This window comes from Aedes aegypti, chromosome 2 (genome assembly GCF_002204515.2).
Source record: "Aedes aegypti strain LVP_AGWG chromosome 2, AaegL5.0 Primary Assembly, whole genome shotgun sequence".
Taxonomy (NCBI): Eukaryota; Metazoa; Arthropoda; class Insecta; order Diptera; family Culicidae; genus Aedes; species Aedes aegypti.
This window is the reverse complement of record NC_035108.1, coordinates 189,709,209-189,732,295: the sequence shown is the minus strand read 5'-3', so window position 1 is coordinate 189,732,295 and position 23,087 is coordinate 189,709,209. Positions and strand designations below refer to the sequence as shown.

Below are 23,087 nucleotides of genomic sequence, written 5' to 3'. Positions count from 1 at the left end.
AGCAAAAAATGGTTCCCACAATATCAAATTGATAACTATTTTTGCTGTCAGTGAAAGCAAATTGAAAACTGTTTCTGCTATCATTGAGTGCAAATTGAGAATTTAATATAGAAATGAGCCTGTAACGAGATACATGCTTTATATTTTGATTTCATAGTGTTTATACATGTTGCAACAATAAATTTAATATTACGTAAAATTGTAAGATTGACAAAAATGTAAAATGATAGCAGAACGAAAACAAAATATGGTATCAATTATATTATTGATGGATTGACATCAAATTAAGATATCAGTTTTATGCTGAAAACAATATAGGTGTGTTTTAAATTTGCTTTCTTTTTTATGTTGGACTTTACTCGGGTATATTGACCGATTGTACCCCGTTTGGCATAAAGTCGTTTGGCATAAGGTCGTTTGGCATAAAGCCGTTTGGCATAAAGTCGTTTGGCATAATAGCCGTTTGGCATAATGCTCATTTGGCATAATCATTGACTTAGAATGAATATCGGCATTTTTGAAGGTTTTACCGAGATCAACACCACCGATCCCATAGCAAACATTTTTGGTAGGTTCTCAACAAGCGTGGTGTTCGTTCAGAGATTTTCCAAGCTATACATGTCAAAAATTGTTGTGACATTGTATAGCATTCTGTTTTTGCACAGATTTTTTTTACACGGCCGTGCGAAAAAAGTTTACATACATTTTTTTCCGCCAAAACCTTATTTTTGCATGAAACGTGGTGTTACTTCATTTGCAAGGTTTTCGAAATTTTGAACTGAAAACTTTTTTTGCACGGTACGCATCCCTCGTGCGAAAACAAAATCGGGTGTACTAAATAAAACTCGTGACGGGTCTTGTGGAAGATCTTTCGGAATATTATTTTCTTATACATCCCAGAACATAGAGTATCTTTGAGCTTGTTGCGATATACATATTTGAATATAGTAAATTGGCAAAGAAAGTTCGCAGTAATTAATAAAGGGAACACTCATAGAATATTTCGCTGCAGATCAAGCTCTTTGGATCAAGTTACACTTGATGAAAATTACTTGATAAAAGAAGGGAAAATTTATTTGCAAAATATAAAAAGCAACAAAGATCTATTATTGCAGCATAATGAAAAAATAGCCTGTATATGAGAGCAGATTATTTTTCGTTTAAAATGTTTAAGGCTCTAACACAAAACAATCTTCTCACAGCATAACTCCAATGAACAGCATATTTTTAAAAGAAAACATTTGTGTCAAAAGTTTTCAACCATTCAATATAAATTTATTAATTATTAAAGTATACATAAAAAAAAACGTCTATTATCGAAAGAAGGGGAAATTTGTGATTGGGATAATATTTTTTCAGCATATTTCGAAAGTAGATCATGCGTTTGCAAAAAAAAAAAGTTGAATATTGGCAGGTTCTAAAGTAATTATCATTACAACAGCACGTCTTGCGAAAATTGATAGACCAGCAAAATATAAAAATAGTTAACATTTAGCTTTACTAAATAATAAAAATTAAAACAGCCTATTTTTAAAAGAAAGTAAAATTTATGATTAAATCAATAGAAGATTGAACGACAAAAATTGTTGCGGCATAATAAAACGAAAAGACATCAACAATTGCGTTCAGAATCATCGAAGTGTTTGTGCTACTCTTCCCCGAATTTGGTTTCTCCAAATGTCGGTTCCCGGAATGCCTGTTCATCAAATGACCCTTTTCCCTGAATGCCATTTCCCCGAATGAGCGGTTTCCCTTAAAATAGTGCAGTTTAAATAGGTGCTATAATAGTCTTCAGTGGCTGGATAGTGAACGATAAAGAACGATAAGCAATCAAAAGAAGGAGGTCTTCTGTCATTCTCGGTTATACATATGTTGTCAAAAATGCTGCAGACGGTTAAACTCGAAAGAACCGCCAATTAAATAAAGAAGGGTGCATATTAGATAGCTAGTTCGTTCACCACCCTGAAATATATAAAGTTACGACAATTACACAGCGTGACAAAAATGACATTTTTGCGTGTCTCAAGGATCAAATTATGTGTCTCTAGTAGATTTGGGATTGCTGAATCTGGTGCCATTCTCAGAAATGTTCCAGCACGTCACAATTTTTAGCTACAGGTCGCCAAAGTTGTATAAAACACTGGTTTTATTAATGTTTACATAAAATTTAGAGTACAATTTTTCATACTTTTTTGTAATCTAATCCACCAAACATGCAAAATAGAACTTGAACTTTCATTTCAGACATAATTTGATTGAAATTGCGCGATTAAATTTCGATTAAACCGATTTTTTTAACATGCTTGCAGTCTCCATACAAAATTTTTCGTTTCTTCTATATGGCAAAATACAACAATTGTCTAAACCATCGAAAAATAACTTTTCCGTATCGAAAGTAATACAAACTTTGATGATAAGTATTGTTATACACATAAAGTTTGAATTCTGTGGCAAATTAAGCCAATATATTACCTTACAAGCTGGCAAACTTGCATGCAAGTTGGCTGAAATAGTCATTTTTTGCATTTTCAACAGTCAATATCTCAAAAACTAGACGTGCTATGATATTTCTGAAAACAGCAATGGATTCAGCAATTCTTAATTAAGTGAATAGCGGTATTTTGGTGCTGGAGACAAAAACGTGTTCCGCAGTGTTATGAGTGCTAAAAACTTTTCGGGAAATGGGATATTCGGGGAACTGGCGTTCAGGGAAACGACATTCGGGGAAAAGTAGCACAACCCATCGAAGTAACTGCAGTAAACAATGTCTCCATTCGCTGACAACTTGAGCACATCAATGTTATCGAATGCCACCCTTTTGTCACTTAGAAACAATAAAATATTTAAAAAAATATAGCTCCAAAGAACAGCCTATGCATAAAAGAAGGTGAAATTTATTTAAATTTTAAATCAACGTTTTTATATCTATAATTATAGTTTCATCATACTTTTAAAAATAACCTAGAACGTTTGAAAGAAGGGTGAATTTGTGCTATCAAAATCTTTAGTGCACAAATTTATTCCAATAGCGAAACTTAAAGGAAGAAATAATATTTCAAAGAAGGGTAATATCTGGGTAAATATTAAAATATTATTGACAATAACTTTCCTAATATGCTTTAGTTTAATCAAGATCATATGATTGTTGAATAAAGTATCATTTTGTATCATGACTCCAAAAACAAGTGATATCATCAGAAAGATTCAATAGAAACGTAAAAACGAATGTCATCTTAAGAAATTCTTGATTTCAGACTTATTATGCCAAACGACTTTATGCCAAATGACCATTATGCCAAACGACTTTATGCCAAATGACCATTATGCCAAACGACTTTATGCCAAATGACCTACCACCATATTGACCAACGAGATTTTCAAATGGTTTCAATTAAGTTTCGATATTTTTCATACATAGTATGGATTGAAGGCTTGCTTTTGACATGTTTGTAGTATGGATAGGGTTTCCATATGAATTTTAAAGATATTTTCTCTTGGACTGGCCAAAACCGGTGCATTTACCCTACTTCCACCGCAGTATGTTCTAAATTCAATCTCAAATCAATTTTTCATTATTTTGGTACAAGCTCTTTTGTCTGATGGAGAAAGAAATTAATAAATTTTCAAAACGGTTTGTGGCGTTACGTCCCAACTGGTACTAAACCTGCTTCTGCCGTTGTTAACTGAAAGCTTTTTTGACACAGTTGTTAACTGATCAGTTTTTATTTGTAAAGTTGTGTTCAGAATAAATAGTAGTGAAAGCCGATTTCCATACAAAATGATCAACTTTATCATGCTGTAACTTTGTGTTTCAATGAAATTTTAACAGAAAACTACAAATATACTCAATTTCATTATCACAAAATATGAAATAATAGTAGTTTTACTTTTGTAAATTTTTGTTCAGGAACAATATTGTAATAAATTGGCATGTTTAAACATTTATAGCTTGAGAGGAAATTGTTGAAACGATGAGTAAAGCAAAATTCAAAAACTCAAAATACAGCAGATATTTAAGTTATAAAAACTATTATTATTTTGAGTGATTTCACCTGGTGCTTTACTTTTTGAAAATTGCATATTTTGTCATAATTAAATTAGGGATATTTGTGGTTCTGTGTCAAAATTTCATGCAGATTGCTCATTGGGGAAAAAAGTTACAGCATTCCAAATTTGAGCATTTTGTGTGAAAATTATTCTGAACCCAACTGTATATGGTGTGGCAGCTACAAAGATACTCTATGTCCCTTTCCAACCCGACAAGTTCCTCGACCGGTGTGAGTCGAACTCACGACCATCAGCTTTGTCTTGCTGAATAGCTGCGCGATTACCGCTGTGATTATCTTGTCTGTCACTGTGAATACGGCGTTTATTGCTTTTAAATCAACGAGAATGGATTTTTTTTTCCGAAATCTGAGATGTATACTACTTCGGAAGCGGTGCGTTTTATTCGTACATACATATTGACAAGCATCGATAAACTCAACTTTCAAAATTTGCATGCAAGTTGTAGCTTGAGCTTGAGCTTGATTAGCCGCCCGTGGTTGCTACTCCAGTATTTCCAGATCAGCTGCACTTACACAAGGAACCAACCAGATGACTGCTTGGGACTAATAGACACCCTCAGTGTATAAGTGCTGGTGATCTTATATTTTTAGACAACAATGGCGCCTGCCACGTCAGAATGCTGACCAATGTGGGGAAGGGGGAGGAATGGATGATGCATTAAACTGGCTCCCACGGTAGACCGTATATACCACTGCATCTACGCCCGTTCATGCGAGAGTGTATGGGTTGGGGGAAAGGCATGGCAGAGAGGTTTGCTCTTTGGTTAGCAGACTGCCTATGTCGCAGGCGTAAGGAAAGACTTGCTATAATGATGAGATAGAGTGGAAGCGTAGGGAAACGGTTTCTTGTCCGTTTCTGGTTCTAGCGATTGCTATGAACCGATAGGGGTGAGTGTGATAGATTGACAGTGGAAGATAGAAAGCAAGTGAAAGATACAATTACAAAGTACGAGGAAAGGGACGGGCCTGGGATTGAACCCATGACCTTCTGCATATGAAGCAGAAGCGATAGCCATTAGACCACCAACCCCGTCTTTCATAATTTGTACGCAAGTTGTAGATAAAAATTCATTGGTTGATAAGGATTTTTATTTATGTTTTTATCGGGGCAACAATAAAAATAATCGCATAATAAAGTTCAAATAAAGTCGTTTTTCACACAAAATGGTCAAATTTGAAGGCCTAGCCAAGATGAATAGTAGTTTAAATTTTTAATAAAAAATCCCATTTTGTCAAATACCTTCAGAATTTTTACGAAACTTCATTCGATGTCTCCAGGGATTCTTCGAATAATTTCTCCATGAATTCCTCCATGTTTTTCCAAAGATTACTCTAGAAGTTCTTGTGGAGGTTTATACACGAATTTTCCAGGTGGTTTTTCAAGGAATCCTCGGAAAATCCCTCGGAACTTCGTTAACGTTGCCGCTAGAAAATAATACATAGAATTTTACAGAAGTTTACCCAGTTGATTTAGTGATTTCACCAGATGTTCCTCAATGGATTACTCCAGGATTTTCTATATGGATTAGTCTAGAAATTCTTCCAAAGAACTCTATTGGGATTCTTCCAAGAATTCTTTTTGGGATTTCTCCAAGGACTCTTACAAGTTACCCTCCATAAATGTCTCAAAGTATTTCACAAGTGACAATTCCTCCAATAATTTTTCAGTGGATTCCACCGAAATTTCTTCAGAGATTGCTCAAGAGATCTCCCAGAGATTCAACCAGGGACTTCTTTAGGAATGCCTACAGGAATTCTTCCAGGATTTTCCCCAGATATTTTCTCCTAAATTCCTCCGGGGATATCTTCAGAAATTTCTCGACGGATTTCTTCTGGAATTCATGGAGAGGTTCCTTCGAAAATTCGTCCAAAAATTTCTCCAGGAGTTCCTTCAGATATTTATACAGAGATTCTCCCAAAAACTTCAACAGGGATGTCTCGAGAAATTACTTCAGAAGTGTCTTCAAAGCCGCTATGAAACAATTAATAGGTTTTCCCAGAAATCCCCCCAGATGTTTTTCCAGGGTTTCCTTCAGATGGTTCTCAAATGATTTCTCAAGGAATCCCTACAATAAATTCTCCATATAACACCGTATAATCGTCCCATTCCTCACAGGTTTATCTAGTATTTATCTAGAATTTTTCTTAAATCCTTTTGAGTTTGTTCCACAGATTATAGCTGAAAAAATTCAAGAGATTTTTTCAGGAATTATTCAAGAGATTCCTCCAAGAATTCCTCTAGAAATTCATCCAGTCATTTTTTCAAGGTATTCCTCCTGTAACTCATAAAGAATTCTTCCATGAACTCCGTCAGAACTTTCTCTTTCACACGGATTACTTCAGAATTTCCCCCAGGAAATTGTAAGGGAGTAAGTTTCTTCCAAAAAAATTCTTATCCGGTATTTCTTCAGGAAGTCCCATTGAGATTCCTCAAGTATTTTCATTCTCCTCCAAGAACTCCCCCAAATGATAGTACTTCTTCCAATGATTTCTTCAGGAACTCTTAAAGGGATTCCTTCAAGAATTTCTCCGTAGATTTCTCAATGGATTCATTTATGAATTTCTCAATGAATTCCTCCGAGAATAAATCTAGAGATTCAATCTAGTAATTCGTTAAATATTTAAAACAAACCTTTTTGGCTCCTGGAGGTATTTTAGATAGACTTCTTAGAGGAAGTCAAAAAAAAGTCATTGGATCAATTTGTGTACGAACCCTTAAAAGATTTTTTGGTTAAATTCGGAGGAATCTCCAAGGATTTTTGGAGGATTTTTTAAACAAATCCCTGATGTAATTATTGGTAGAAATTCTGGAAAAATCCTTGAAAGAATTCCTGGAGCAAACCAGCAAACTCGCATTCCTTCAGGGTTTCCTACAAACATTTATTCAGGGTTTCTTGCAGAACACGTTCAGAGCTTCTTCAATAATTTCGCTAATAATTTATCCAGGGATTCCTCCATTATTTTTTCCAAGGACCAATCTAATAGAAGTTCTTGCAGAGATTTATACACGAATGGTTTCAGGATCTTTTTAAGGGATTCCTCAAAAATCCCCCCCAAAACTTCTCCAATGTTTTTTCCAGGAATTCCTTTAGGGATTTTTCCAGGAACTCGTACAAGGAACCCTCCAAGAATATCCCAAGGTTCCTAAGCAATTCCTCAAGTGATTTCTCCAAAAATGTCTACAATACAATGAGGAATGCCTACAGGATTTTTTCCAGAAAATTTTCAAGAGATTCATTTAAGAATTTCTCAAGGATTTCTTCGGAGAATCCTTCAAAGATTGCTCCGGTGATTCTTCATGAACTTTCTGGAACGGAATCTTTGGGGAAGTTTCTGGAGGATTTTACGAAGAAACCTGGACGAATTCATGTAAAATTCTCTTAAAGAACTTCTAAGGTAATCCTCGAAATAAATCATTGAGGAATCCGTTGATATATTATGAGAGTAATCCCTGGAAAAATATTTGGATGATTTTCTAGAGTAATAATTTCTAGAGGAACTCCTGGAGGTACTCGGCAACAAACCCAGAACAAATTTTTGCAGGAACCCATGAGAAACATCTAGAGGGAAAAAGGCATCTGGTGGAATTCCTGAAAAAAAAAACGCTTTATACTTGTGAAATATTTGAAACAATTTGTAAAAGGATTTTTCTAAGATTGCCTGAAGGAATTTGAATACGATCGCTTTCTTCATGATTTCTTTCAAGGATTTTGTTCAGGCATTTCACTAGTAATGCCGCCAGGGATTCTTGTAGGGATTCAAGCTTTTTTTTTCAGAAAGTCCTCCAGGGATTCCGCCTGGGATTCCTTTAGTATTGCACAGGGATATATCCTCCAAGTATTGCACAGGGAATATATCCAGAAGTTTCTCTAGATATTTTTCCAGGAGCTATGTGGATATTTTGAGATAGTTTTCGAATTATTCAATTGCATTTTTGGAAGAATTCTCATAGGTATCCATTGGGAAATTCCTAAAGGAATTCCTCGAAAAATCAATAAAGAAATTCTTGTCTTAGAAGTTTCTGGAGATTTCTCTGTAGGAGTTAAAAAAGGGATGTCTTGAAGAGTTAAAAACAAATCCTGAAGAATTTCTTGGGAGAAACCCTTGATGAATTTCTGAAGTAATCCCTTTTAAATTTTTATTTATTTATTTATTTATTTATTTATTATTATCGTCAATCAAAGTAGACTACATGTTAACACTTAAATCTATATACTGCTATATCTTACAGAGTTAAAGTATATTCTTAGGTTACTACGCGACATTGTTAAGTCTATTGTTTCGCAATGTTGATTATATAAACTCATCATTCGGTTTAGAGGAGAAAATTTTGCATAATTAGTACGACGGTGATTAATAAAAAACAAGTTGCGATTCCTCAATTGCCGGGAAGGAGTATAAAAATTTAAACTGTTTAATAGGTTAGGAGAATCAATACGATGCGAAACAATATCGTTCACGAATGAAACCATAGCGAATTCGCGGCGCTTTTTCAATGTCTGAATATCAATGAGCATGCATCTTGATTCATAAGATGGAAGAGGGAAGGATGTCCAGCCCAATTTACGAAGAGCATATAACAGAAATTGCTTTTGAACTGATTCAAGACGTTCTTCATGCGTCTTCATAAAAGGAGACCATACAATACTACAATACTCTAATATAGACCTCACGTAAGCGACGTACAAAGTTTTAATAGTGTATGGATCATTAAAGTTAGAACCAAAGCGTTTGATAAAACCAAGCATATTTGTTGCTTTATGTATAATGGTGTTGTAATGATCGATAAAAGTGAGTTTCGAGTCTAAAATTACACCTAAATCTCTGACCCTATCGCATTTTTCAACGATTTGATTTCCTAAAACTACAGTTGTTTCTTCTGTGTTTCGCTTTCTGCTAAAAGTAATTAAATTACATTTTTTAACATTTAACTGAAGTAGGCTTTTACTACACCATTCATCAAAAATATATATTTCACTCAGATAGATGTCAATGTCGTTAGCATACTTGATTTCCATGAATAACTTCATATCGTCGGCATAGATAAGAATATTTATATGCTTAAGAATGTAGGAAATATCATTTACATATAATATGAAAAGAAGAGGTCCTAGATGTGAGCCTTGAGGAACTCCTGATGTAACTTGGATAGGATTCGATTTTTTGGGGATTACTCTGAGGTAATCCTGCTAAAGCCTTGGAGGAATAACTCATCCGCTACCGTCGCCTCTCACCAAAAACCAAAAATTCAAAACAAAAAAAAAATCAAACAACTGTTGTTTGTTAGGCTTAGGACTATGTGCTGCAAGCTTGCTAAGTATATTCTATAACTAAAAGGCGCTAGTGGGCATTGAAAATTAAAAATTTAATATTTAAAATATTGGCTGTTGTTTTTGTTAAAGTTGTACGGCTGTATACTGCACGTCTAACATGTTCAGTTGCTACCAGCCCTGTGTTTAGTTCGTTTTGACAAAATGTCAATGAAAGCTCGCGTAGAAATTCTAAATGGCCAATGATCGAATTGTAAACAAATCTGGTTTTGATACCATTCGATAGCATCTCCCAACACCCACAAACTATGCAAAGATTGTCAACATAATCATAAAACTTACCGTTATAAACTCGATTTTCAAAACGGCCAATAACCGCTTATTTCCTAATCATTCATCGGCTCCCGCTCGAAACGGCCAATGATCGGTTCTCGCTCCGTCAAAAGGGGCCTACAATCGGAAAATTTCGGAAACTGTCATTGGCCTTAGCATGGTGAGAGGCCAATGACTCTCTCTTGCTCATTTTCGTTGAAAACCGAAAAGGCCTAGCCTTGGGCCAAGCACGCTAATAAAATTCAATTTGGCCAATAAAAAACGCCCATGCCTTATTGAAAATCGAAAATGGGCCAAGCATTTAAACTCATCATTTTTTCCACATTTTTGTCAGTTTTCAGTATAAAATCGATTATTAGCGTGTAGTAATAGTAAATCGTCACTCAACCAACAAGCAAGAATCAAATCAATCAACGTGATTTGATTACTGAGAAATTGGAATTAAAAATGTGGTGAATAATATTCAAATCGAATTTAATGAGAGTCAACGATCTGAGGATTGATGTTTTTGAATTGTTACTCCAAAGCAGTGGTTTTCACACCGTGCTCCGCGGAGCACTTGGTGCTCCGCGAAGCCTTAGCAGGTGCTCCGCGACAGTTTAGAAAATTTGTACCAATGCCTTGAGATAGCTAGAGCTAGAGTTTTCAATAATTAAAATTTATAGAACAAACCATTTGATCGCGCTGAAAATGTGATCAATTAGTAACTACGTGATTACGACTAGTCGCTGGAATTTTGATTTCAAGCCGCTAGATTGTGGTTCCGAAAAAAAGGTGGTGTTATTTCACCTTCAATGTCTGATGTTTTTGACGCTTGACACCGTGTGTGAATTTCATGTACCTCGGATTTTTTTATTAAAACGTTCAGCATTTGGGCTAAGATCTTGATATTGGAAGGTTAAAAAAATCTGTCGGTAAATATTTTCCCATACAGTTTGTGCAGTTTTAGCTTGAATTTAATATACCCTGACAGTTGTAGCAATCCAATTTTTCACGACAGAGTATTTCGAAACTTTCGGAATGTGAAAGTTTTGTTGGGATATTAATCCTCGTCGAAAACGAATCTGAGGGACATGACATTTCCAAAATAATCCAAATTTTGTCACCGTGATACAAAATTAGGAATAATAATTTTACGAGTTCGAGTAAAATGTTGAATATTTCCGGAAGTGCTGAACCTGTGGTTAACCTATTCAGACACATTAACAAAGGCTTAAAAAATAAATATTTCGCATAAATATTATGCATCCACTAGCCTTCTGGATGAATATTTCTTGGCTGTCTGCGAGAGTGGGAAAAATAGGTATAATACCAAACTCAAGAATTTTGATACAGTTGGATATGAAATTTAAGACGAGAAAGGTTATGAGTACAAAATGCGGAATCCGAAAATATATATAATATTCCAACATCTGGTTTGTGCAATCGACATTGTTAACAACTGTCCTGAGTAAAAGTTATTTTATTCTGAACTATAGTTATACATGACGTAAAATACTGCAACTGTCTATCAAACGCCTAAGATAATATATATTAGCACCATCACACCTTCGATTGACAGTGATGGAGTACTTACTATGTAGTTTGGATTCTCAAAACAAACTGTAGGTATCAATTCTCTCTACTTTCTCACCTTAATTGTTCCGTTTGAACGTCATTCCAACATGGCGCCTTTACTGTTTTCGTTTTTGGTTGATCGAAAATTATTAATCGTCCGGAACAAGTAAAACTGATTGCTATTGAGTATGTCCCTTCTGCTTCCTACTGGCGTTACGTCCCTACTGGAACAAAGCCTGTTTCTGTGTTGGAGTACTTGCACGGTTACCAACTAAGAGCTTTCTTTGCCAATTGACCCTTTTGCATATGTATATCGTGTGGCAGGCACGAAGATATTCTATATCCAGAAAAGTCGATAAAATTTCCTATGCGAGAAGATACTCGACCTGTGGAATTCGGACCCACGACTCGTGGTCTTACTGCGCGTATACCACCACCTCTATTGTAGCTGTGTATAGTTATGTAATTCTAGAAAAATCGGCATTCCGGGGATCGAAAAATAAATTATGATTCATTTAATTCCAACATGCACATTTTCAAGACACATGAACGCTTAGTTATTTTTACCCAATAACCATAATGAGGCAAAGAATGTGTTCCTCACCTACACACGTGTGCCCACACCCTGAAATGGCAAGAGTGTGCTATAACACAAATAGGCAAACCACCGACACCCTCGCCAATGGGAAGGAAGACATTTCGAAAGCCGGAAAGCAAACAGAGAAATTATTAATTCGCTCATGGGTGTGTTTTCCCTTGCCATGGAACCTTGCTTCAATTCCAGTGAGGCAGCAGGAAAAGCTTTGCTAGGAAATAAAGAAATTAAAATTGATCATATTTTACGCGAACTGTTGAATTCATTTGCCACCTCAATCCCACACCCAAACTGTTCTACTGGAGCTTTCTCATTCGCAGTCTGGTTAAGTTCTGGTACCTACAACAAGGTGCACCTGTGGAATGGTCGGGCTCTTGCACCAAGTAGAAATGGACTTCGACAAAGGAGCGACTCACTCCGTCCGTAGTGCCGTAACGAGCGTTATGAGCTATCCACTTATACCCAAAACTAAAGTCGGGGATTATGAGGACTGGGAATGGATCCTCCTCGTCCACCCCATTCGGTTCACCTGTTGAATGCCACCCAACGGTAACAGGCGAAAGCCACCGCAAATGAAGAGAACGCTTTCCGTCCCCTATTAGAGTGGCACTAAAACCTCACCCACAAACGAGCAATAATTGTGTTCCGGTATGGATATGGGCGTGAACTGCCTGCCATCCGGACTGTGAGCACTGCAGTCGGCGAGAAAGGAATCGCACCGTTACACATAGGAGTAATGGGACCAAATTCTTAATCAAAAGTCGTAATATATTTTTGGTGATTTTTACGTAAAGTTAGGTTGATCTTACTTTGACGGTATGTTTCAAATTCAATTTTCCAAATTTTTACTTGGAGTCGTGACTTTTTTCAAAAGTCACACTAAAAAACAAGTTTTTTTCAACATTGGATCAACCAAAAATGTTAACAAGTAGGGTAGAAGCACCGGTTTTGGCCATACGCCAGTTGTAGCCATAGTGGTTCATATACCGTTACACAAAGCCAATCAGCATGAAACTTTTTGTGTTCAGTAGATCACATTCATATGATAGAGCTATATTTATTTACTCGTCCAAATAGATTCGAAACATAAGAAAAACAATTAATTTTCCTTATAATTTTAACTCCCATACACCTAATTTGGCCAGGGCACTCCTAATTTGGCCACTCTCATTAAAAATCAATGCAATTGGCCAATTTAGGAACCGAAGTTAAATATATGGCCGAAACTGGTTCCATTGGCCTATATTGACCAACCGGATTTTCAAAGTGAAAAAATGGTTTAAGCTCAGTTTTGATATTTTTCACACAAAATATGCATTTGACATATTTGTAGTATAATTAATTTAATTTTCATTGACATTTTCTCTTAGGCTGGCCAAAACCGGTGATTTTACCCTACGGCATTAGAACCGATTATGCACGACCCATTATTTACGTTAAAATAAGCCATAGTTATGGCTTTTGTTCTGTTCGGTATATAAACCACTGCGACCAATATTTGATCTATTGTAACATATCCCGTGTTCTTCGTTCAGTGCATGTCGTGTTACCTTATCACTATCGAGAAGTAATAAAGTATTCGGTTTTCTTACAGTTGTCATTCTTAACTTGATCGCAGGAAAATATTCTAATTGAAAGGTTCCGCTACCCTTTGAAGAGTGTGGTGGATACACTCTCTACAGGCGCCCTTTTTTATCACTCAGTCAAAATCGGATCCCTTGATAAAGTCAAGAAATTTCACCGATATTGTCCATGTATCAGAATCATAATCCTCACTTCTTTAAACTAGAGAAAAAAATAAATAAAAGTTTAGAAAACAAATTGTTGAATTCCATTCCATTGTGTTTTTCCTTGTCTCAAAATCATTCTCGGCCAACTGGGAAAACCGAGACTTGTCACTTTTAACAAGGTTTAAAATGTAAGAAGGCCTAATAAGTGTTCTTTTGATTACCATAACGCTCTACCTTATTAATTTGAAGCAGTCGGAACTAGGGTTCACTGGTAGATCTTTACACCATAACGCACCACGAAAAGGTTCACCTGCCTACGTTATGGGTAACAGTTATGGCAGGTCGGTATAAGAATTGGTATAGGATTTAATAGAACTGATTTCAAAAATTGATTGAAAAATGGCAGAAATGTGGACAAAAATGATTTGCACGCGTCTCAGATTAGCTCCAACTTCATACTGAAAAGTGAACTTTGAACTTTTGAACGATGACTTGAAAGATTGTTGTATTGATAATGATTAGTTTTTAGATTTTTGTCACAATTTGCAAACTTGTATTGTTTACAGTTTCAATGACGCATCGATTTCTTTTTTATTTTTATTAGTTTTTTTAGCAGAACCCAAATTATTTGCAATGTTTTTCGATGCAAATTTAGAAAAATGTCACGGTTTCAAGCAAGTTAGAAAGCAGGAGGTTTATGTGCAAAAATATTTTTTTTGTCGAATTATATACGAAGAGATTAACTCATTGACTTGAATAAACCATAGAGAGTAGTGTGCGGCTAAATAAAATTTGTAACCCTCCAGCCCGTCGCGCTTCCCGTTCGTCAGTGGATGGCCTTTAACGCCACTCCTATAAGGAGACCACCCAGCACTTTGCAGGTTTGCCCGGCCTGAGACCCTTTAAGGGAGAGGTTAATTTTAACACTTCAGTCGTCGCGCTGTTGTATTTTGTACAACAGTGGTGAAAAAACCTCGCTTATCGTACCCAGCATTAGCGTGATGGTTCTGACGGTGGCAAACCGCGCGACGACTGAAGGGTTAAAGAACTTGGGAAGAGAGACCGGCAATCTTGTGAATGAAAAATGATATGAAAAATTGATCAATTGTGAAATACATTGGCGACATGTAGTTGCAATATGTCATTGAAAACATTTGAACATGCTCAACAGTATTAGAATGCCTAATTATTATTTTTAAAATTAGTGTTTTCAATGGTTACACCTCAAAAAGGGCGTAACTTCCAATTTCGCCTATTTTCTCATTCAATACTCCACCAAGTGGTTACAAATAACTAAACAAACCAATTTTGAACCAAATTTTGATGGTATATTTCTTCTGGTAATCACGGCCAATGACAATCCATTCAAATATCTCAGATTTCCTTTGAATTAGTAGACTTATACAATAAAAAGGGCGTAACTGCAAAACGGGCCCTACGATTTTTTTTAAATTTTGCTCAGACATGCAGCTTAGCTATAGAAATCGACTGGTGAGCACAGATTTGATGGAGATTTTTTTTCTGATAATAACGGTCAGGGGAGCACCGTGGTCGGGTGTATATCGTGGGTCGGGAATTCGTAATGAAAGGATAACACCACTACTGATATTACTCACTACTCAGTACTGCACTTTATTTTATTTTACAAACGATGTGGACGACCAAGGCTGGGACTTGTCCTACCAGATACCCGCTAAATTGTAACCTTCGGCTTCGACGTCGCGAAATAGGACGAGGTCAAATTTCGCGAGTGCAAAATTCTCAAAATTTGAACCCGAAACTTCAATGGCATTGCGACATTTCTTTCCAACGGCCGCATTAGCACGTTAAGAACATATTTGCTTGAGTACCAAAATGGCCTCTAATATGGCTCCTCACTTCTCCTTTAATTTTCCGCTCCCACACTTCTCACAGTGCTTTCGGAAGCGATCACTAAAATGATTATTTGAAGCTACTAACCTTATTAACCTTATCGTAGCGGGGTGGTTTCTTAACTGAAAGCATTCCATAATGTGTTTTTCATAATTTATTAGTTTTTGAACGTAAACACATTGTTATTGCTGCGATTTGTATTGTAAAATACCACTCACTACCGAATCACTTCTTCTTCACGCACTGTGTTGTTGTTTGTTGGCTCTTCTGTACCCGTTCTAAGAGTAACTTTAAAATGTATTTCGATTCACCGTAACAATCCATAAATTTGATGCGATATTTGTAACACTTTGATTTTTCTCGCATCGTGCTCCTGGGAGCAATATATCACTCATTTTCATCAATTTGTGCTGAAAAAACAGCACCGGAATGCGAATTCACTGAGCCACCATTGTTTAAGAAAGGAGCGCGCAATTCTCACTGATTGAAAGTGATGTTAGTTTTTATGGGTCATATCAGTTTGGAATTCAAATTGTTAAGATATTCAAAGGCTTGTTTCAACCACATATTCCACAATTTCAACAACACTCAAAAGGTGTACACAATGCCACAAGTGTTGCAAAACATGTTTATGCCTGAGAAAAACAAAGTAGGATGCAATTTAACAGCAAAAATATTCATGTATTATGATATAATACACTACAATTAACTGTACAATTCAAATGCATACTGATGGCAACTTCTTCCGTTTGTGAGAAGTGAGAGAAGAGAGGAGAAATCTGTCAAAAAAGATAAACAAAATCCCGCATGGTGCAAAAAATGCTTATAGTTTTGGTCAAAAAACTTATTTCCACTACAAAATGAAACAAATTGCGATTTTGAGATTTTTTGAATGTGTTGATGGATACATATCAATAATAATATCTTTGTATGGAACGTGTACAAGTAATACTTGCTACTGTGGATGGAGGTATACATGTAACATGATGATTTAACTCTGGCCGACGCACATAACACTGTGCTCCGTCTTGTTGTGTGGCTCGAGAGAATGGTATGAGTGGGTGGCAACATTATGTTTAAGTACCTAATGTAGGAGTGCGCCAAGCCGAACGGGAAAGGTTATTGGAGTCTGAAAGGATTTTTGGGCAGGTCGATGTCCGCCGAAAGCATCGCGAAATATTCGCGCGTTGACATTTTGGACTGGCTTGCGTTCTTTTCTTAACCCTCTAATACCCAACCCCGCCTTTAGACGGGGTACACTTTGGAATTTTGTGTATTTTTTCGTAGCTCGGAAATCAAAATGATTTTATTTTTGGCTAAAACCTTGACTCATAACACGCATATAAGAAAAGTTTTTTATAACTTTTGAAACTTTTTTGTATCATTGAAAATTGTTTGAAAAATTGTATTCTTATATAACCTACAAATACCCGGGGTTCATTTAACGTGTGATATAAAATATCGTACCTTTTATATTTTTCTACGATCAACCTATCACAAAAGAAGAGCTTGGTGGTATTCAAATAATTTTAAACCTGTTTTTCCGTTAAATACACGGAAAATAAAAATATTTCCAGAAAAATATTAAAAATTTAAAATTTTTAAAATTAGCGTAAAAATTTGAATTTTTATTATTGAAAAAATTAGTAACTAGAAGAGGCTTCAAGAAAAAATGAAAAAGGGTAGGAATGTTCAAAAATAAAAATTATAAAAATCAAAAACCGAAATCCATAGATTTGCAAATAAAAATAAATCATTGCCCAAAACGTGTTTAGAACGATTTTAGATAACTAAAAATGATATTTAGATTGAAAATAAAAATTTGGGTATTAGAGGGTTAAGCGCGTGTAACTGCTGTAGGGATCTCATTTAAGCAAGCGTCTCTACAGAAGGGACGAATTTATTTTTAATTAAATGAGAAAAACGAACGGACATGCAGAACTATTTGATTGGAAACATTTAACTAATATATTACAGGAATAAATCGTAAATTAGAAAGCGTACTTGTTGCAAGTTCTCTAAATCTGAAAATGCATGTGCTCTTCTGAATTCAAATAACGTAGAAAGAGAAACCTCAAAGTTTAATCCAAGTGCTCATTCAGCAATAATTGTACTAGCAGTACAAGCAGCACAAGTATTCAGACGTGAACTCGTCAACAAGCAAAAATACACCGTGAACTAGATCATGTTTATTCATAAACATGATGGTAGTTTATGGTGTATTTTTGACAGTTTACGTTTTCCAGACTTCTTTCTTGAGCGTGTAGTTTGGTACAAAAACTTCTCGAAACAAAATGCAAAACTAGCTTTAAGTTGTATTTTTCCTCCTTATCCATGGATCGCATCACTGATCATTGGTGACTCCCAGATCTTTTCCTCCCTCACTAATAAATACCCTTCCCGTGGTGGTTGTGGAGATCCAGAGGTATTCTCGGTTTCTAGAAGCAGCAATCATTACATCGTAACATTCCTTCTCCATCCCAACTGACTGTAAGGACTTGGCCAGCGCTGTTATTGATCAATAATATTAGAGCTGCTAAAATTGTACTTCGAGAATAAGCGGACACTCTCATCCCTTATTCATTTGGATCGTAGTGTAATTCTTAACAGTTCCGATCAATCACGGTGTAGCAACCATTGACATGTACAGTCAGTCTATGCTGTGCTATGCTATGCTATGTGTAGTTTGGTACAAAAACTGAAATGTCCCACAATACGGGTATCGCCGATGGACATTCCTGGGTTATTTCGGTGGTCACAATGAGCCAGAGTGGTCATTTATCTATAATTGAACCAAAAGAGTCAGTCGTAGGTATTCAAAATCATGAAGATTTAGCTGTCGCATGCCTAGTTTTGGTACATAGTTTATTGAAAAAATGAATACTATTCATGAATTCAATGATATGTCGAAGAATCATTCTGGTATAGAAAAACCATTATATTAACATTTCTATTTAATACAATGTTTTCTTTAACTAATTAAGCTGAGATGCAGGCTTTGTTCCAGTAAGGACGTAACGCAAGGGAAAAAAAACAAGGAGAAAAAGCAAAGGAAGCGTTACGGTAGCCTCAAACTTCAAAATTTTGAGTGCTAACAAGATGAAAATTTCATTTTATTACTTAAAAACAAAATGACTTCAAAATCCAAGATGGTCGTCACATTTTTTCACTCAAAATAATATTTTTATTCTTCACTTGATTCGAAGAAAAAAACAAGATTGAAAACCTATTCCTTCGTCGAAATCGTAGAACAGGAAATCGTTAATTGCATACGGTAAATAGCATGGCTCACCTAGTTTTTTAACTGCTCTTACTTAGTTTTTTAAGGTGATCTCAGAATTAAAAACGAGCGGTGCACTAATGGTGAAAAACTGGTTTTCTGATGAAATTAAAACCAAATTCAAAATGGCTGCCAAAATTTGTCAGCTTCAAATGAAAGTTACATCCTTCCTTTATACCATGCCACTCAGTTTGCTATGTGTCCCACGTTCAGAAATAGGGCGGGTGTTTCCTCATTAGACAGTTCCCTATAGTCGGACTAGTGGTTTTTTACAGCCGTTTTGCTATAAATCATTGCAAAATATTTTTTGTCGTTAAGGTCAGGAGCTATTTATCTAAGTACCATTGATTCACGGCTCGATTTTGTTGAAAAAAAAATGATCAAAGTAAACAATTTTGCTTCAAATTTAAGCTCCCTTGCACCTTTAGTGGATCAATTATTTCTATAGTAGCACTTCTAAGAGAAACTATTTTTTATTAAACATAATAATTAATGAATGAAGAACTGTAAAAACATCAATCAAACGCTCACTTTAAAGGAAAAATATAATAGTTTTGTAAAAATACTGTTTCGATTTGTGTTTTCCCACGCCTTGAAGCTAGTGTTAATATAGGAACAAAAATTAGAAATGGTGCTGCAATAGTCGCATGTGTTCCTTTAGATTGTACCGCGTTTGGCATAAAGTCGTTTGGCATAATGGTCATTTGGCATAATGATTGACTTAAAATAAATATCGGCATTTTTAAGCTTTTACCGATATCAACACCACCGAGCCCATAGCAAAAAATTTTGGTAGGTTCTAAACAAGCGTGATGTTCGTTCAGAGATTATCCAAGCTAAGAATTTCAAAAATTGTTGTGACATTACAGAGCATTACTAAATAAAACTCGTGACGGGTCTCTACATCCCAGAACATAGAGTATCCTTGAGCTTGTTGCGATATACATATTTGAAAACAGTAAATTGGCAAGGAAAGTTCGCGTTATTCATCAAGGAAACGCTCATTGAATATTTCGCTGCAGATCAAGCTCTGTCCCAGTTTGGACGTAACACTCGATGAAAATTACTTGATAAAAGAATGGATTTTTTTTGGAAAATATCAAAAGCTCTAATCCAAAGATATATCAATGCGACTGAATGCAAAAATAGCCTATATACGAGAGCAGATTATTTTTCGTTCAAATGTTTGAGGCTCTAACGCAAAAAATCTTTTCAAAGCATAGCTCAAATGAACAACACATCTTTAAAAGAAAATATTTGTGGCAAAACTTTTCAACGGTTCAATATAAATTCTAATTTTGGAAGTGTACATCAAAAAACACCGTCTATTATCGAGAGAAGGGAATATTTGTGATTGAAATAATATTTTTCCAGCATATTTAGGAAGGAGATCACGCGTTTGCCCCAAAAAAGTAAATGTTGAATATTGGCAGTTTCTAAAATAATTATCATTCTAACAACACATCTGGCAAGAATTGATAAAACAGCAAAATATTAAAATGGTTGACAATTAGCTTTACTAAATAATAACATTTAAAACAGTATAAATATAAAGAGCAGCTTATTTTTAAAAGAAGGCAAAATTTATAATTAAACCAATAGAAGAATGGATGCCAAAAATCATTGGTTCCCCCGAAAAGAGGTGATGAAAAAGAACGATAAACAGTCAAAAGAAGGAAGTATTCTGTCATTCTCGGCTATACATATGTTGGCAAAAATGCTGAGGACGGTAAAACTCGAAAGAACCGCCAAGAAGGTTGCATATTAGATTGTCAGTTCGTTCACCACCGTGATATGTATAAAGTTACGACAATTATGAGTGCTAAATTTTTTTCGGGGAAGTGGGCTAATCGAGGAAACGGTATATTCAGGGAACTGGCGTTCGGGGAAACGACATTCGGGGAAAAGTAGCACAACCCATCGAAGTAACTGCATTAATCGATTTCTCTTTTCGCTGATAATTTGAGCAGATCAATGTTATCGATTGCCGCCCTTTTGTCAGTTGGAAACAAAAATACTTAAAAAATATAGCTCCACAGAACAGCCTATGCATAAAAGAAGGTGAAATTTATTTAAATTTTAAATTTATTCAAGAGCGAATGATTGTTGAATAAAGTGCCATTTTGTGTCAATTGACTCCAAAACAAGCCTGGTGTCATCAGAAAGATTGAAACTGAAATCGACCCAATTTTGAGCATGAGCATGAGCATGATTGACCTCCCGCAGATGCTACTCCGTTATTGCAAGAAAAGCTGTACTTACACAGGGAACCAACAGACACTACTCGGGATCAGTAGCATCCTCAATGTGTAAGTACTGGTGTTCTCATTATTATAACAAGCAATTACGGCGCCGGCTGCGTCCGAATGCAGGTCAATTTAGGAATGGGAGGGAAATGTTAACGTGTTACTTGCTTTATAGAAGCCGAGGCGAGGAGGAGTCCTCTGCACTTCCACAAGGGAGCTTGGATATGGGAAGCTAATCGGATTCGCGATATTACTCGATAAAAGCATTGAACGCCGAACAAGTGTTCGTCGCTCGCCCTAAAGGAGCAAGCGACAAGATCAAAGGATCAAACATCATAACGCAATCCAATACTATTCCACCGTGGTACACGAACGACGCGCGACATGTTCGATCCTACCTTCATTGCCCGCCCCCACAGGAGCAAGCGTCAAGGTCGAAGGATCAAACAGAACTCAATATGTTTGAAACTGAAATCGACCCAATTTTGACAAAAAAAAAACACATGAGACTGATTTGTAATTTACGGCAGTTCAGTCCCTTATGAAAAGTTTTGCAACAATTCTTCTATCTGGCGTTACGTCCCAACTGGGACAGAGCCTGGTTCTTAGCTTCACAGTTATTAGCTGACATCTGCCAGCTGACATTTTTTTGCATTATTATTGTTTGCAAACATGAAAATACTATATGCTCTTGCAAATCAAGAAAATTTTCAACCCGAAAAGATCTTCAACCGATGGGATTTGAACTCACGACAAAATATTACATGTTGTAAAATCTATAAAAATAAAGAAAATAAAAAAATGGATTGGTGTTTGTATGTTACGAAATTACTTACGAACGGGTCAACGGATTGGAATGATTATTCCAAACAGTAATGGCTCTATAACTATTTTCACAGGCATTCACGGTCACGGTCTTTCACTGTCTATTTACATGCAAAAGATCACAATAACTTGATATATGAAGGTACTACTAGCCAATATTTTTTTTTCTAAATGTTTATTAATGTAAAGTAAAGAATAAAATCTGGGCTTATAAATGTGTAATAGGCCATTTAAACGTTTTTAATTTTTTTTTCCATGAAATTGGTCCTATTACCCCTATGTGCGTTCCCAGGACAAGGCGAGCAAAGTTTATGAACAACAATCGCCTTTCCCCTGCGTTGTGCCGTAAAACCCTTCCCCCTCCGCTCATAGTCCCGACCGGTGAATTCTTCCTATTCTCGACGATGTGAAGTGCGACTCCGAGGGAAAACTAAACAGAAATAACTGTGTATATCGAACAATTCAATTAAAATTTAAATGCGATACGATAAAGGTTGGGAAAATTATATGCAATTTATATCGATTTTACGGGCGCACACAAAACTTAATTGCGGTGGTTTTTGTTTGTCGCCTTTATTATCATGGTTCAGTTCCGGCGGAAAGAGTTTGGTAGGTAGCTAAACGAACATACCGCGGTGTGGTGGAGGAAGTCTTTGGTTTGCGTTCGTAGTTGTTGTTCCTCGCACGTCTGTTTTCTCGGGAATCAACAATTGCATTGACGGTGGGAGGTAGCAGCACTTAGGAATTGTTTGCCTGCGTCGGGGCGACAAAAGTCGATTGAAGGATTTGTGGAAACATTTCCATCAGCATGCACCAAGAGCAATTAGTTGTTCTGTTCCGGTACCGATGCCGTTCCGGTATGAGCAGGGATACCGGTTTTGATAGGAAATTTGAAAAATCTTAGACAATCATGTTGCTGATTGTTTTGTATCTAATCAGAAATTGATAATTTCGGCCCACAGCTGTAGCAGTACACACACATTTGTTCAGCAAGACCATTCAGAGTAGACGTTTTCAAAATGTGTGAATATTTCTCAGCCAACCAATATTTTGAATGTTCATTTCGTAATGAAATCTTGGTTAAAATAGCATGCAATTGGTAGGAAATTTAGTTGTAAAAATTCATTAACAACTAACAGAACACTAGAAAGTATGAAACCTGTTCTGAAATTTTGACAAATAGTAAACGGCGTTGCACGTTTGACTGGAATTTGTTTATTGCACAAAATACTTGAATTGAGCTCATGGTTCAAGAATACGTCATCGTAATCATCCTTATTATAAAAACTTTAAATGGTGTTTTTTCAATTCA

At 35.9% G+C, this 23,087-nt stretch overlaps 1 protein-coding gene across 1 annotated transcript in view; it reads left to right on the top strand.

Moving 5' to 3' along the window:
• The window catches only part of LOC5578128 (membralin), a 282,759-nt gene that overhangs the window by 217,708 nt on the left and 41,964 nt on the right, over positions 1-23,087 (top strand). The window lies entirely within an intron of this gene.